The sequence below is a fragment of the Columba livia genome, chromosome 22 (genome assembly GCF_036013475.1).
Source record: "Columba livia isolate bColLiv1 breed racing homer chromosome 22, bColLiv1.pat.W.v2, whole genome shotgun sequence".
NCBI lineage: Eukaryota > Metazoa > Chordata > Aves > Columbiformes > Columbidae > Columba > Columba livia.
The window spans coordinates 149,781-164,844 of record NC_088623.1 but is presented as its reverse complement, the minus strand read 5'-3'; positions in this window follow the sequence as shown (position 1 = coordinate 164,844).

Sequence of the window (15,064 nt, the reverse complement as noted above, 5' to 3'; positions counted from 1 at the left end):
TCATGCTTAAGCTCAAGTGAGTGTAGGCAGCGTACTGTTTGTTGGAAAGGTTCCGCACATATCTAGTTGCACAGTCCTGCATTTCTCATGAGGACAGACACAAGGGAGCTCTGCTAGTAAAGAATCAGAGACAGACATAGGCAGAACTGAATGGTGTGCTACGGTACTATTCCTCTGCTTGCATGTGGACACGAAAGCGATATGAAGAGAAGCTGCTAACATAATGTACACTGTGATTAAGGTACAAAGGACTGTCAGTAACCAATGCCATGATAAATGCTTTCTAACCACTTGCAAAATGAAGGGATAGTTTTCAAAATTCAGATCCTCCTGCATGACAAGCTGGAGACAGAAGATGAAGTTGTATAGACGCAGGGTGCTTAGCTTAGGCTTGACTAGAAATGAATAGGTGCACGGTAAGTAAGAAACTAATCAATTACTTAAGTGTGTAGTGGTTGCGCTTCCGAGGAGAGCTGCAACGTGGAGAAACCCATCTGTGGACAAATGAATAAACCCTCAGAAGCCTCGCAGAAACAGGCTGCGTTATTGTGTAGAGAGGCTAGATGGCAGCAAAGACTGTAAGATCAATAACACCGGTCTAACCCTAATGTTTCATCCGCACTCATTCCATACTTGCAATCACAAATCACGCTGCACACAGTTCTTGAACACACATGCAGAGTTGTGATCACACAGCGTGATACACATACTATTTCCTACACATAAAGACAGAGCCACAAAATCCATTGGTTACACAGACCTGCCTGGGGTATGTATGCACACACAGAGAAGAAACCAATCCCTGTCCATACCAACTGCTATCCTCAGATCAAGAAGTGCAGGAAATAAAGCAGGCTAAGAGCCCCTGCTACGGCTCTCTTTCCTAGCCATCCTTACTCCCAGAAGAGAATGCACGGACAAGACATTCAAAGCATTCTCATCCTTTCCACACTTGAGCTGTGCTGGTCACATACGTGTGAGTACTGGAACTGCTCTACACTGGTGCGGTATTCTCTCCGATGGGACGAATAGGAGGACGCTGTGTGTGGAGTCCAAGACGTGTTGTGTGCGTGCAGAGCTCCCTCCATGCGTATCCCAGAAGTGCTGATGAGAGGGCCTGGAAGGGAGGGGAGCACTGGCACGTTGTAAGCAATTGTAAGGGAAAGGAAAATGAACAGAGTGTGGTCTAAAGCAGAAATCAAGAGGAAGTGCAGAGCATGGAAGCTTTTCCTTGCTGGCAGGAAGCGGCCCAAGTTCTTTCGGATATGATTTTTGCCTGATATCAGGCTCCGCTCTTCTTTGGCTAAATAACCCATTTGGAAACATTCTGCATCACTGTGTGAGCAGGTAGGTGCTTCTGTGTAGCTGCATGTGCATGCAGGTGGTAGTTTTTTGCGCATATTGGTGTGCTTGTGCAAACCCTTTTGCCTGTGTTTCAGTGAGGAATCCTATGTGTGCATGTGGACAAAGAAAAGGAAGAGCGGTAGGCTCCTACACTGATGAAGGCAGACGGCGAGTTTTCCTATGCAACCTCTTTCTTTTGGCATACCTGCTCCTACAAAGAAAACGGCTAAACGCTTGGTCTGCACAAGACATTTAACAAAACATGCCTTACACAGGAGAAACAGCGCAGTGTATGTTGACACGCTTACCCATGATATAGAGTGGAACGCAAACACATTCCTACTTCTGTCAGATAGAATCCGTCCATGTGAGTTCATGACGTGGCACACTGCTGCAAGTGGTTGTACATGTATACAATCCTGGAGTGCGCGGCTTTCGGAAGTGTGCCTGAATAGTTCCAAATCCAGTAGAGCTTGTCTTAAAAAGCTGGTGGTTATGTGACTGCATATATGCAAGTTCGTGTGCTTGTGAGTGTACAGACGCCTGTGTATGAATTTGTATGTTCACACAAAGGCAAAGCGGACCGCTTTTCTATGTGTGGGCACGTGCCATTTCGTTGTTGCTTATAAACAGTGACAACCTGTGTGCAATCCACCGAGTGTGGGTGTTCAGACAGCGGCATATATTCAGACGTGCCTACAGACACCCTTCTGAAAGCCTTGCACCCCAAGACCGAATGTATTTGCAGCCACTTGCACCAGTGTGCGCAATCACAAATTTAGACGGCAGTGTTAAATCTCACAGAAGCACCAACGTCTTGGTGTTCAGCCTTCGTCACAAACAAGGTTGTGAACGGCTCTGCCATTTTTTGGTCTGTGCTGCATGTCTTCTTGCCTTTCGCTTTCCGATCGCAGGCTTAGCGGTTTTCTTTGTACAACTTGGTATACCGAAAGAAAGAGATAGCGTAGGAAATGTTGCCATCTGCCTTCTTCAGTGTTGGAAACTAGTTGCTCTCCCTTCTCTCTCTCTATGTGCACACATAGGATTCCTCACCGAAAACACGCTGAAACGTTTCCACAAGTGTCCAGGTATGTGCACCCATCACCACGTGCATGCACACGCAGCTACAGAAAAGCACATAAATTTGCGCACACTGATATAGAAGCAAAGGCGTGGCCACGCACACACACACTTCTGCAAGCACGCCCTCCCACCTCTCTTTACAGAAAGATGTACGTGAAACGCACTTTCCTGCTTGAGGCTAAGGAAGTCTGTTGATGGGTGGGATACTGCGCCTGGCTTCAGACGAGGGGGAAAGCCATCAGACCTTTTAGATTAGGCCCAAACAAAAACCATCCCACCTGCATCCCTGCTGGGACGCCCACCCCCCTACAGCCACATTTAAAAGGAAACAACAAACTGCGCTCATTTGCTTTACACTGAAAAGGGGTGCAGGTGGTTACCTACAACAGAAAAAACCCTTATATCTTGCATTTCCCTTTGGCATTGCAATTGCATAGGTGTGAACTCGTAAAATTAAATCAGTGTGTCTGCCAGACACACTCTCAGAACTTGACTAGGCTGGGGTTTTGTTTATGTTACACAAACGGACTTGCACTTTTGTGAGGAAACAAATTCATTTTTAGGCATTTCCTCCTTGGGGAAAAAGACATCTTAGTGATAGAAAAAAAAATCGTGACTTGGAGCTCCCAAACATGAGGGAGTGGTGGAGAAATGAATGAAAGCGAAGACCTACAGCAGCGTGCCCATAAATTCACTGTGAACAAAGAGAAGACAAACAGCCCTAAGGAGCTTCAGCCGGCAGGTTTCTCTCCCCTGTGCCCAGGACCGAGGAGACGCCACTGCCTCCTGCTGCCACCTCACCCGTTCCCCCTCGCAGCGAGGCTGCCCTGGGAGAGCCGAGGCCCTCTTTTTTCCCGGCGGCTCGTCCGACCGCTGCCGCCCCCTCCCCCCCCCCCCCCCCCCTTTTCTGATGGGCACGACCCTGCCCGCAGCGGCAGCGCCCCTCTCGCCCCCCCAGCACGGGCAGGGGCTCTGCTTCCCAGCTGCAGTACCGGGCTGTGGCCACCAGATGGCAGCACAGAGCACGGTCACGCAGCGCCCCCCGGGTCCCGGCTCGAGAGCGCATTTTTTCTGACCCCCGGCCCTTTTTTTTGACCCGTGGGCAGCCTGGGCTGCCCTGAACGCGCTTTCCCAGAGCCGCGCAGATGGCAGTCACACAGATAAAAAATAAAAGCCTGACATTTCTAAAATTTTTTTTCCTAAAGATGCCTTCTGGCCTAATAAAATATATTGCCTCTCCCTAGGCCCCGTGTCTTGTCTGCAGCAATAACTCCACTCATCTGCACCTGTAGCAGCTCTGCTGCTCTTACAGGGTCAGTTCCAGCCCTTACCCACGGCTGAGCAGCAGCCGGGCAGGTGTTGCTGTTCTGGGCGCTTCGCATCCTTCAGGAATGGTTCTCAAACGATCCTGTGCAACGATGTCCAGAGCCAGGACAGCCCACTGCAGTGGGACAGGAGCACACGGCCAGGGGCATGTCCCGGTTCGGGGCTGTTTCCGCAGTCGCTGTGAGTTGCTCCGTGAGCTGGAACCAACCTCCTGATGCCCCGGCCCGGCCCTTTGTCCCCAGCTTTCCCAGGGCAGCTCAGCAGACTGGGTCACACAAACTGTTCTCTGCTGGCACCACCCAGCCGGGTCACCTGTGACTGTGGTTTTGAGGACACCCCATGGGCTCCCTGGAAAACGGACATCACAGCACTGAGAGGGGGCATTCAGGAGCCTCTGCGCTTTTGGGTTGGTTTGTTTGTTTTGGGTTTTTTTGCCTCTTTTGTTGTTTTGATCATTACCTTCTTGGTTTTGGTTGGTTTGTTTTTAAGCTGTCACTCTATATGGGTTTTGGTTGGTTTGTTTTTAAGCTGTTACTCTATATAGCTCATCTATGGTGCTTATAGAGTATGGATAAATCTACCCTGCTTCCTCACAGATGACAATCTTGCTTTACAACAAGTGATCGAATCTGCTGTAGAAAAGTTCAACCACCTGCTGTATAGCAAAGGATAAAAGAAAGTATGGATTTTTGTTGCATCTAATCCGTAACGCAAGTACCAATTAAAAATACATTAGCAGTGGGTTCCTTCAAATATTCACTGTAAAGGCAGTTCCTGGCACGATTATATTAGCGTTCTTACTATTTTACAGGAGAAACATAGGGCACAGCTGATTTTGCCCACGTGCAGCACAATAATCACACGAGTGTGGTGAACTGGGTAAAAGGCCCTAGAGAAGGAAAATCAGACTCCATGTGCAGAGCCAAAACGGAAATCCTTTTCAAACTATTGAATTTTTATACAATGGGTATAAAGTAGAAAAAAGAGAAATGAATGTGTATAATGACACAATTAGACGGTTTTTCAGTTCCATGATGTGCTCTTCTACTAACAGTGTCTGCTGGAGTGGATATCCTGGACACAAACAGGCAGGTTCCTGGTGTTGTGCCCATGGTGATTAATCCACTGTGGCCGTGGGTGTCAGGCCTTGATACAATACACACAAAACCTTGAGAGGGAGGTAATCACAGTAAAACACTTAAAGATAATGAGGTAGCAGATTTGATTTAATCTTTATTTAAGAATACACATGGCTGCTGTCTTTTTTCCAGTTTAGCTAGGATGGGCTTCAATATCTCTACTAATTCTAATTACAATACATGACAAAAATTAGAGGGGAAAGCTTTATTTTTACAATGGTAAATTCAGTGTAAATCGTAATTTGGGAAACAGATAAAGGGCTGTAGCAGATGAGGCACAGACTCTCTTTAAGATGTAGAGAGGCATTTAATACAAACTCAGGTTTGCATTTGAAACATCGGGTACCTCTGTCCTTGATGTACCGATCCTGTATCAATCCCTCTGTCCCTGATGATTCATGACCCACACAGTCTTTGCTGCTTGTGTTATTCCACCAGCACTTGTTCTCACACTGCGACTCTTGCAGTTTCTCACAGGCCTGATGTCACAATACTGCCACATCTCCCCCTTCTTTGTTTAACAATTGCAGCCATAGCAGCGTGTAACTGCACAGCCACTGCACCATTAAAGCTTTTTTCAATCATTCGTTGTACACAAGATAAGATACATGGTATACAAATCAATAAGAAAAAGACTTCACATATAAACATTCTAAGCAGCGGGTTAAAGAAGGGCCATGTTTCGCAATTTTTGTGGCACCCATAACTGTTACTGAATCACTACTTAATATTCCCTGCATAGTGTTTAATACAGAATAACGAGCTCCTAGTCAACCAAGAATTCTATTTCTCTGTTCTCCAAGTCAGGATCTATATTAATATATTTTTGAGCTGTCTGTTTAAGACGGTGTAAAAACTCAGTGGGAGATTGCTCACAATCCTGTTTAATCTCAAAAGGTTTTGGCATATTTACAGCTTTAGGCACAGCGTGTCTAATCCCGTATAAAATGCACTGGCGATACCAATTCAGCCTGTCCCCCGATATAAGGATATCAGGATCCCACCCTGGACTGACCGAGGGACAATTTGGATCTAATGTTCTCTGTGTATTCTACACCAATATCTGTTCTTCAACAAACCCTTTACTGGTTTCAATTTCTTTCCCTGATTATCCTTTTTCAAAACAAATGGATCTGTAGGAGATAAATACAATGCATATGTAACATTATGTACTGTGTAATATGTGTTATGTAATAGACAACATATGATTTAAAACATATATCTTATTATATATTGCGTGTAATGCATTCCTATACTACACACCTGCAAAGACGCAAATGAAGACCCAAGGCCCTGCTTTCACCACATGTCTTCTGTAGGCAGTATGCAAACCAAACCAAACAATAAAAGTGCCTTATCTCATTGATGGGGTTTTACCCACGTCCCGAGCTGGTCCGAGGATCTGTGGTCCTTTCCAGGAATTCTCCGGTGCCGGCATAAGGTCCCAGAGATCCTGGGGTCCACGGGAGGTCAGGCAGATCATCCCATCCTCGTCGCCAGAAAATGATACCAAAAAGTCGGCAAACAGACTCTTTAGCACTGTTTTGAAAGTGTTAAAGAGCAGGCACTTTTATTACAGTGCACTGGGCACTCGGGGGATCGCTCCTCTAATCGAGCGTGTGTTCCGCTTTCCTCTGGTTTTACATATCGTGGAACTCCTCAAACAGCAAAACATGTCAACCAATGTTTACAGATGTCACATGCTCTTTCACCAGCGTGTGCAGCAGCAACGAGAAATCTGGAATGAGCATCTACAGAAACAGGTACGTCTTTACCCAATTCAGAACAATGTGTTACATCAGTTGGCCGTATTTCATTGGCAGTAATCCCTCCTGGATTCACACCCTCTGTGGATGGCATGGGTGCCAACTGTTGGCAATCAGGGCAGGACATAAGAACGCTCCTGGCCTGATCCACTGTAATTTTAAATTGTTGTTTTAACGACTTTGCACTCTGGTGAAAGAATTTATATGATAATTTAGCTTGCTCCAGGGCTTTAGGCACAGTAAGCGACACAGCTTGTGCATCGGCCCTCCTATTGCCTTCCGCAAGAGGTCCTGGAAGGGCAGTGCGAGAGCGGGTGTGAATTGCATAATAACCATGATGTCTATGATTTGTTAGAAACCATAGCATTCTCAATTCAGCCATCAAAAGAGGATTATCCTCTTCCTTAAGAAAAGAAGCTTCCAGGTGGTTAAGTATGCCAGCTGCATAATATGAGTCAGTTACAACATTCAAAGGTTTGTTACAGAACACCTCAAAGCGATCCTAACAGCTGTCAGCTCAAGAACTTGTTTGACCCTTGGTCTCTTTTTTCTACCTTGTGTTTGCAGCACTGGGTATCCGAGTTTAGCCATGTCATTACAACTTTACGTGAGCGACCAGAGGCATCAGTAAATACAGCCTTGTCGCTTACTGGTCGTTGCTGACAGCAGCATTTGCTGTACAATAGTAAATTACCAATTTTAGCCCACAGTTTATGCTGAGGGTAATAAACTGATATGTTCCCTGCATATGTTGCCAATGCAAGATGGAAATTCACATCTTCAGTTAATAACCGTTGCGAATTCTCTTTTGTTGGGCAAATCCCACAAACCATCATTTGCCAAAAGCGTTCACCGTAGTGTACATGCAGAGGCTTTGTTAGCAGCCAACCCTTTCTCTGCTACTGCATCCGTGGTTAGTGCAGTTTTGTCTGATATATTCACAAGATCCCCCTCCTTCCCTGGCAAGGGAGGAGCAGAAGGTTCACAGTGCCTTCAGCTGTTGATTCTCTCATGGGCAGGAGGCTTTTCCGTTTCCTTGGTCAAGGTGTCTTTAATTCCACAACTCACATTCTGTGGCCCACAATTCATGAACCACTTCTTTTGTGACATCTCTCCCGTTCTGAGCCTTTCCTGCACTGACATGTCCCTTGCAGAGACAGTGGGTTTGTATTAGCCTTGGTGATCCTGCTGATACGTCTCTTGATCATTGTTTTCTCTTACTGCTGTATCTTGTTAACTATCTTGTGTATGCCTTCAGTCCAGGGAAGAAGAAAAGCCTTTTCCACTTGTACCTCCCATTTGGCTGTAGTCATTATCTTTTTCTCGGCCACTCTCTTCGTGTATGCCAGGCCCAGGAGGATCCATCTGTCCAAACTCAACAAAATAGTGTCTGTCTTTTATGCTGTATTCACTCCAGCACTGAACCCTCTAATCTATTGTCTGAGGAACAAGGAGGTGAAACAGATTCTGAGAAAGACCATAGGTACAAGCTGCTTTGCACACCAGTAAGTTCCTAGGTTAAGGATACGGAGGAACATGGACAGTAGTGACAAGTGTCCTTCTTGAAATGTAGTTGAGTAAACCACTACATCTTGATTCATTACTGACTCAGTCATCACTTTCTCATTGAACTGAAGTCTGGAAAGGAAGAAACTGTATAATTTCTATGTAGAAATGTCTCCTTCCCATTCATGAGTGCTTTGATGCCTGAATTACACTTGGCTTTAAAATATTCTGCTAAAATAGCAATAAAATAAGTCATACTAGGACCCTGGCTGATGGAAAATTTCCTTTTGAAAATCCTAAACCCTAGATTTATAATTTTCAAAACCATGTAGAAATGTTGGAAATCATTGAAAATCCATTGGTCCAGAGATACAGACACAGTTAAAGAGAGCTCAAACACCTGTCAAAAAATGGCTGACTTCTTTATTCTATCACAATCTTACTGTATACAGAAAATACTATTGTTACTGTATCTATACTGTTTGTATAGCCATACCTTCACACAGCTTCATGTTTGGCAAATGCTAGTGTGTAGTAAAGCTGACTTGAAGACCATTATACACTGAGGAATTAGTAATCCATGTTACATTTAACCTGAGTTAAAGGTGCTGGGACAGGAATTAGCAGGGCTCATTTGGAGAGCTTTAAACTAGATTTGAAGGGGGATGGGGTGGTACATGGGCTTGCATCAGTAGGGCATCACTCTAGAGTTCATGAGGGCTGGGAGGTCCCCCATACCCCTGAGGTGAAATCAAAGTGCTTAGCTCGCTCTCTGAAATGCCTGTACACCAATGCGTGCAGCATGGGGAATAAGCAGGAGGAGTTAGAAACCTGTGTTTAGGGCAGGAGATTATGATCTGGTGGCAATTACAGAGACACGGTGGGACAGGTCACATGGCTGGAATGTGGGCATGGATGGCTATGTCCTTTTCAGGAAAGACAGGCAAGCCAGGCGAGGTGGTGGAGTTGCTCTTTATGTGAGAGAGCAACTACAATGTATTGAGTATTGTCCAGACACAGATGAGGAGCGAGTTGAGAGTCTGTGGGTGAAAGTTAAGGGGCAGGCTGGCAAGGGTGATACTATTGTGGGCGTCTATTATAGGCCACCAGATCAGGGTGAGGAAGTTGATGAAGCCTCTACAGACAGCTGGGAGAAGCCTCACAATCACAGGCCCTGGTTGTCGTGGAGGATTTTAACGTGCCTGATGATTCTTGGAAGGACTACTCGGCTGGCCAGCCACAGTCTAGGAGGTTCCTCAAATGCCTTGGCAATAACTTTCAGATGCAAAGGGTGGAGGAGCCGACTAGGAGAGGTGCACTGCTGAACCTCATCCTCACTGACAAGGAGGGTCTGGTTGAAGTGGTAGAGGTTGAGGGCTGCCTTGGTTGCAGCGACCATGAGATGGTGGAGTTCAGGATCTCATGTGGCAGGAGCAGGATAGCAAGCAGAATTGCAACCCTGGATTTCAGCAAGGCAAACTTTGGCCTTTTCAGGCAATTGCTGGGGGAAATCTCATGGGCAAGGCTGCTTGAAGGTAAAGGGTCCCAAGATAGTTGGTTAGTGTTCAGGGACTGTTTCTACCGGGCACAAGATCAGAGCATCCCGACACATAGGAAGTCAAGGAAGAGAGCCAGGAGACCTGTGTGGTTAAACAGGGAACTGCTGGGTAAGCTCAAGTGGAATAGGAGAGTTTATAGATCATGGAAGGAGGGGCTGGCCACTTGGGGAGAATATAAGGCTGTTGTCAGAGGATGTAGGGAGGCAACTAGGAAAGCTAAGGCCTCCTTAGAATTACACCTGGCAAGAGGAGTCAAGGACAACAGAAAGAGCTTTTTCAAATGCATGGCAGATAAAACTAACACCAGAGGCAATGTAGGCCCACTGATGAACGAGGTAGGTGCCGTGGTGACAGAAGACACAGAGAAGGCAGAGTTACTGAATGCCTTCTTTGTCTCTATCTACTCTGCCAGAAGCTGTCCTGAGGAGCCCTGTACTGCTGAGGCCCCAGAGGAAGGCAGGACAATGGAGGAGTTTGCCTCGGTTGATGAGGACTGGGATAGGGAGCAGTTAGGCAATCTGGACATCCATAAATCCATGTGTCCAGATGGGATGCACCCGTGGGTGCTGAGGGAGCTGGCTGAGGTCATTGCTGGGCCGCTCTCCTTCATCCTTGCCAAGTCTTGGGAAATGGGAGAGGTGCCTGAGGACTGGAGGAAAGCAAATGTCACTCCAGTCTTCAAAAAGGGCAAGAGGGAGGACCCAGGTAACCATAGACTGGTCAGCCTCAGTTCCATTCCTGGGAAACTGATGGAACGACTTGGTGACATCTCAAGGCCTATTAGGGATAAGAGGGTCATTAGGGGCAGTCAACATGGCTTCACCAAGGGGAAGTCGTGTTTGACCAACCTCATTGACTTTTATGAGGACATAACAAGATGGATGGATAATGGCAGAGCGGTGGACGTGATCTACCTTGACTTGAGTAAGGCATTTGACACAGTCTCCCACAGCATCCTCACAGCTAAATTGAGGGAGTGCGGTCTGGATGATTGGGCAGTGAGGTGGACTGCGAACTGGCTGAAGGGAAGAAGCCAGAGAGTCGTGGTCAATGGGGCAGAGTCCAGTTGGAGGCCTGTATCTAGTGCAGTGCCTCAAGGGTCAGTACTGGGGCCTGTATTATTCAATATATTCATCAATGATTTGGACGAGGGAATTGAGTGACTATCAGCAAGTTTGCTGATGACACCAAGCTGGGAGGAGTGGTGACACTGGAAGCTGTGCTGCCATCAGAGACCTGGACAAGCTGGAGAGTTGGGCAGGGAAAAATGTAATGAAATATAACAAAGGCAAGTGTAGAGTCTTGAATCTGGGCAGGAACAACCCCAGGTTCCAACATAAGTTGGGTAATGACCTGTTAGATAGCAGCGTAGGGGAAAGGGACCTGGGGGTCCTGAGGACAGCAGGGTGACCATGAGCCAGCACTGGGCCCTTGTGGCCAGGAAGGCCAATGGCATCCTGGGGTGTATTAGAAGGGGGGTGGGTAGTAGGTTGAGAGAGGTTCTCCTGTCCCTCTACTCTGCCCTGGTGAGACCACATCTGGAATATTGTGTCCAGTTCTGGGCCCCTCAGTTCAAGAAGGACAGCGAACTGCTGGAGAGAGTCCAGTGTAAGGCAACAAAGATGATTAAAGGAGTGGAGCATCTGCCTTATGAGGAAAGCTGAGGGAGCTGGGGCTCTGGAGCGTGGAGAAGAGGAGGCTGAGGGGTGACCTCATTAATGTTTACAGATATACAAAGGGTGAGTGTCAGGAGGATGGAGCCAGGCTGTTCTCGGTGACAACCACTGATAGGACAAGGGGAAATGGGTACAAACTGGAACACAAGAGATTCCACTTAAATTTGAGAAGAAACTTCTTCTCAGTGAGGGTGACAGAACACTGGAACAGGCTGCCCAGGAGGTTGTGGAGTGTCCTACTCTGGAGGCATTCAAGACCTGCCTGGACACATTCCTGTGTAACCTCATCTGGGTGTTCCTGCTCTGGCAGGGGGATTGGACTAGATGATCTTTCGAGGTCCCTTCCAATCCCTAACATTCTGTGATTCTCTGAGTTGGCCCAGACATATGCTTTGCTGCATGTACAGCTTGGCCTTCAGGCCATTGTTGTGCTGTGCACATCCACTGGCTGCAGGATGAGCTTTGGCAGTTGAATCTAACAGTATAGCCTGCAATTAGCTACCACTTGGTACCTGTTATTACTCCCCTTGTGTGTCTTTACCTAAAAGTGCAGCATGAACTTCATATGTGAACATCCTTTCTGTTTGACAGTAAGAATCCTGGATGGAATTGTTCCCTTTTAAGAGAGCAATTGTTCCCTATAATAGCTTGAGTGACTAAAAGTGGGTAACATTTGCAGAGACAGATCTGCGCAGCATACTGATCCTTGACCAAAGATCTGTTTGATGCTGCACAACTCAGGGTTCCCAGCATCTGAAAGGATGTAAAATCATCCATACTATCCTGGTTTGTTGTTAGAGTGTTAGCTCCAATAAGTGGCATTTCAAGTGATACCTTATAGTGTGTGAGTGCCTTTCTTACTGGTATTGTGAAGAACCAGCACCTTCAGGTGCTAAACATAGGTGGCACAAGTATGATAAACAGAAATTAGCAACTCCTATCAAAAAAATGTATCAACTTCAACTTCTGGAATTTAGTTTCTGGATTAAAAAATTTTCTGGATATGTTTACCTCTCCCTGTTACACTGTGGTTCACAACACTGAATGGCAGGAAAATTCACTGTGGTCAAATTGACCCATAATTGATCAAACATGCAGTCCCTGAAAGCATATACATGCAGACCTTATCACTCATTAAGGCAAACAGATAGGACATATAATGCTGTGTATCACAACGTGAAAGGGATAAGGTGCAATTTGAGATACACTGGGATTTTCTAGTCCTCCATTTGCCACATCAAAAGAGTGTAAGTCTCCCATAGATACTGTGTTCTGTCTTCCAGACCTCTGAGACACACTAGAATATCTCAAATTATATGTAAAATATGTGTTTAAACACATGAGTGATGTTATAAGAGTAAGATTCAGCTTCAGATGTCTTAAATTTAAGTGTCTAAAATACAAAGTAAATATACTGATGAACAACTTAATTATCTAGAGATCAGTATCTAGTGCCATTTGAGATACTCCATGGTGTCTTCTCTAGCCTCCAGCTGTAACTACAGAAGGTTCTGGATACTTCTTAGGTGTTGAGTCGTATCTGTTGGCATGTGCAATGGCTTCAAATACTATAAGATACACTAGAGGACACTACCTGCTGATCTCTACCTACTGGGTCCTAAATGTCTAAACTGCCACATGGCAGATGATGGGGATCAAATCAGCGCAGTCAGCAGAGTACAATGAAATCCAGTGATCAGTAACCAGTGGTGTTCCCCAGGGGTCAATTCTAGTGAGAGTTCTGTTCAATGTATTTATCAGTGATCTAGTGCTGGAGTTGAATGCAGAGGTAGCAAATTTATTGATGATACTGAAATGGGAGCTTTAGTGTTGACTCGCTCAAGGGACAAGGCCTTGCAGAGGGATGTGGATAGATCAGAGCACTGGGGACTCGTCAGTGACATGAAATATAACAAGTCCAAGTGCTGTATTCTGCACCCAGGACGGAGTAACAAGAGGCACAAGTATAAAGTAGGAGTGTCTGGAAAGTAGCCCTGCAGAAAGGGATCTGGGGGTGCTGGTCTGCACCACTCTGCAGCCTGCAGAGGATCCCACACTAGAGCAGGTGGATGTGACCTGAAGGAAGCAATGATCCCATGGAAAGCCCACACTACAGGGTCTTCACCACAGGCTGCAGCAGAATCTCTGCTTTGGTGTCTGGAGCTCCTCCTCCCCTCCTTCTTCACTGTTGGTGTCTGCATAGTTGTTTCTCTCACATATACTCACTCCTCTCAGCTGCTGTTGCAGTTTTCACCCTTTCTTAAACACAGCAGCATAGAATCATAGAATGTCCTGAGTTGGAAGGGACCCACAAGGATTATTGATTCCAACTCCTGTCCCTGCATATGACAACCACAAAATTCACACTGTATGTCTGAGGACATTGTCCAGTCGCTTCTTGAACACTGTCAGGCTTGGGGCCATGACACCTCCCCGGGGAGCCTGTTCCAGTGCTCCACCAACCCCTGGGTGAAGAACCTTTTCCTAATGCCCAACCTAAACCTCCTCTGGCACATCTTCCTGCCATTCCCTGGGTTCTGCCATTGGTTGCCAGAGAGAAGAGTTCAGCACCTGCCCCTCCTGCTCTCCTGGTGGGGAAACTAGACTGCAATGAGGTCTCCTCCAGGCTGAACAGACCTAGTGACTTTAGCTACTCCTCACACAAATACTGCTCTAAAGCCTTCAGCTAGGTCATAGCCCTCCAGTAGTTTTATATCCTTTTTATAGCGTGGCACCCAGAACTGCACACAGTGCTCCAGGTGAGGCTGCACCAGTGCAGAGCAGAGTGGGACAATCACCTCCCTCGCCTGGCTGGAAATGCCCGGGACATGATTGGCCTTTTAGCTGCCAGGGACTCTGTTGGCTCATGTTCAACTTGCCATTGACCAGAACCCCCAGATCCCTCTCCACAGAGCTGCTCTCCAGCATCTCGTACCCCAGTCTGTCTGTACAGCCAGGGTTGCAGTGTCCCAGGTGCAAAATCCGGCACTTGCTCTGGTTAAACTTCGTGCAACTGGTGATTGCCCAGTTCTCCAGTTTGTTTAGATCCCTCTGCAGGGCCTCTCTGCCCTCAAGAGTTTCAACAGCTCCTCCCAATCTTGTATCATCAGCAAACTTATTAATTCCCTCAAGTCCTGAGTCTAAGTCATTTGTAAAGATATTGAAGAGCATTGGCTCTAAGATGGATCCCTGCAGAACCCGCAAGTGACTGGTTTCCAGCCCGACATAACCCCACTTACTAGAACCCTTTGAGTCCAGCCCATTAGCCAATTGCTCACCCACTGCACTGTATGTTTATCCGGCTGTATAGAACCATAGAATCACCACAGTTGGAAGAGACCCTCAGGATCATCAAGTCCAGCCATAACCTAACTCTAGCACTAAACCATGTCCCTAAGAACCTAATCTAACTGCCTTTTAAACACCTCCAGGGATGGTGACTCCACCACTTCCCTGGGCAGCCTATTTCTCTGCTTCACCACCATCTCCATGAAGAATTTTTTCCTAATATCCAATCTAAACCTCCCCTGACACAACTTGAGGCCATTTCCTCTTGTCATATCACTTGCTACCCGGGAGAAGAGACCAACACCCTCCATGTTATAACCTCCTTTCAGGCAGCTGTAGAGAGCAATAGGGTCTCCCCTAAGCCTCCTTTTCTCAAG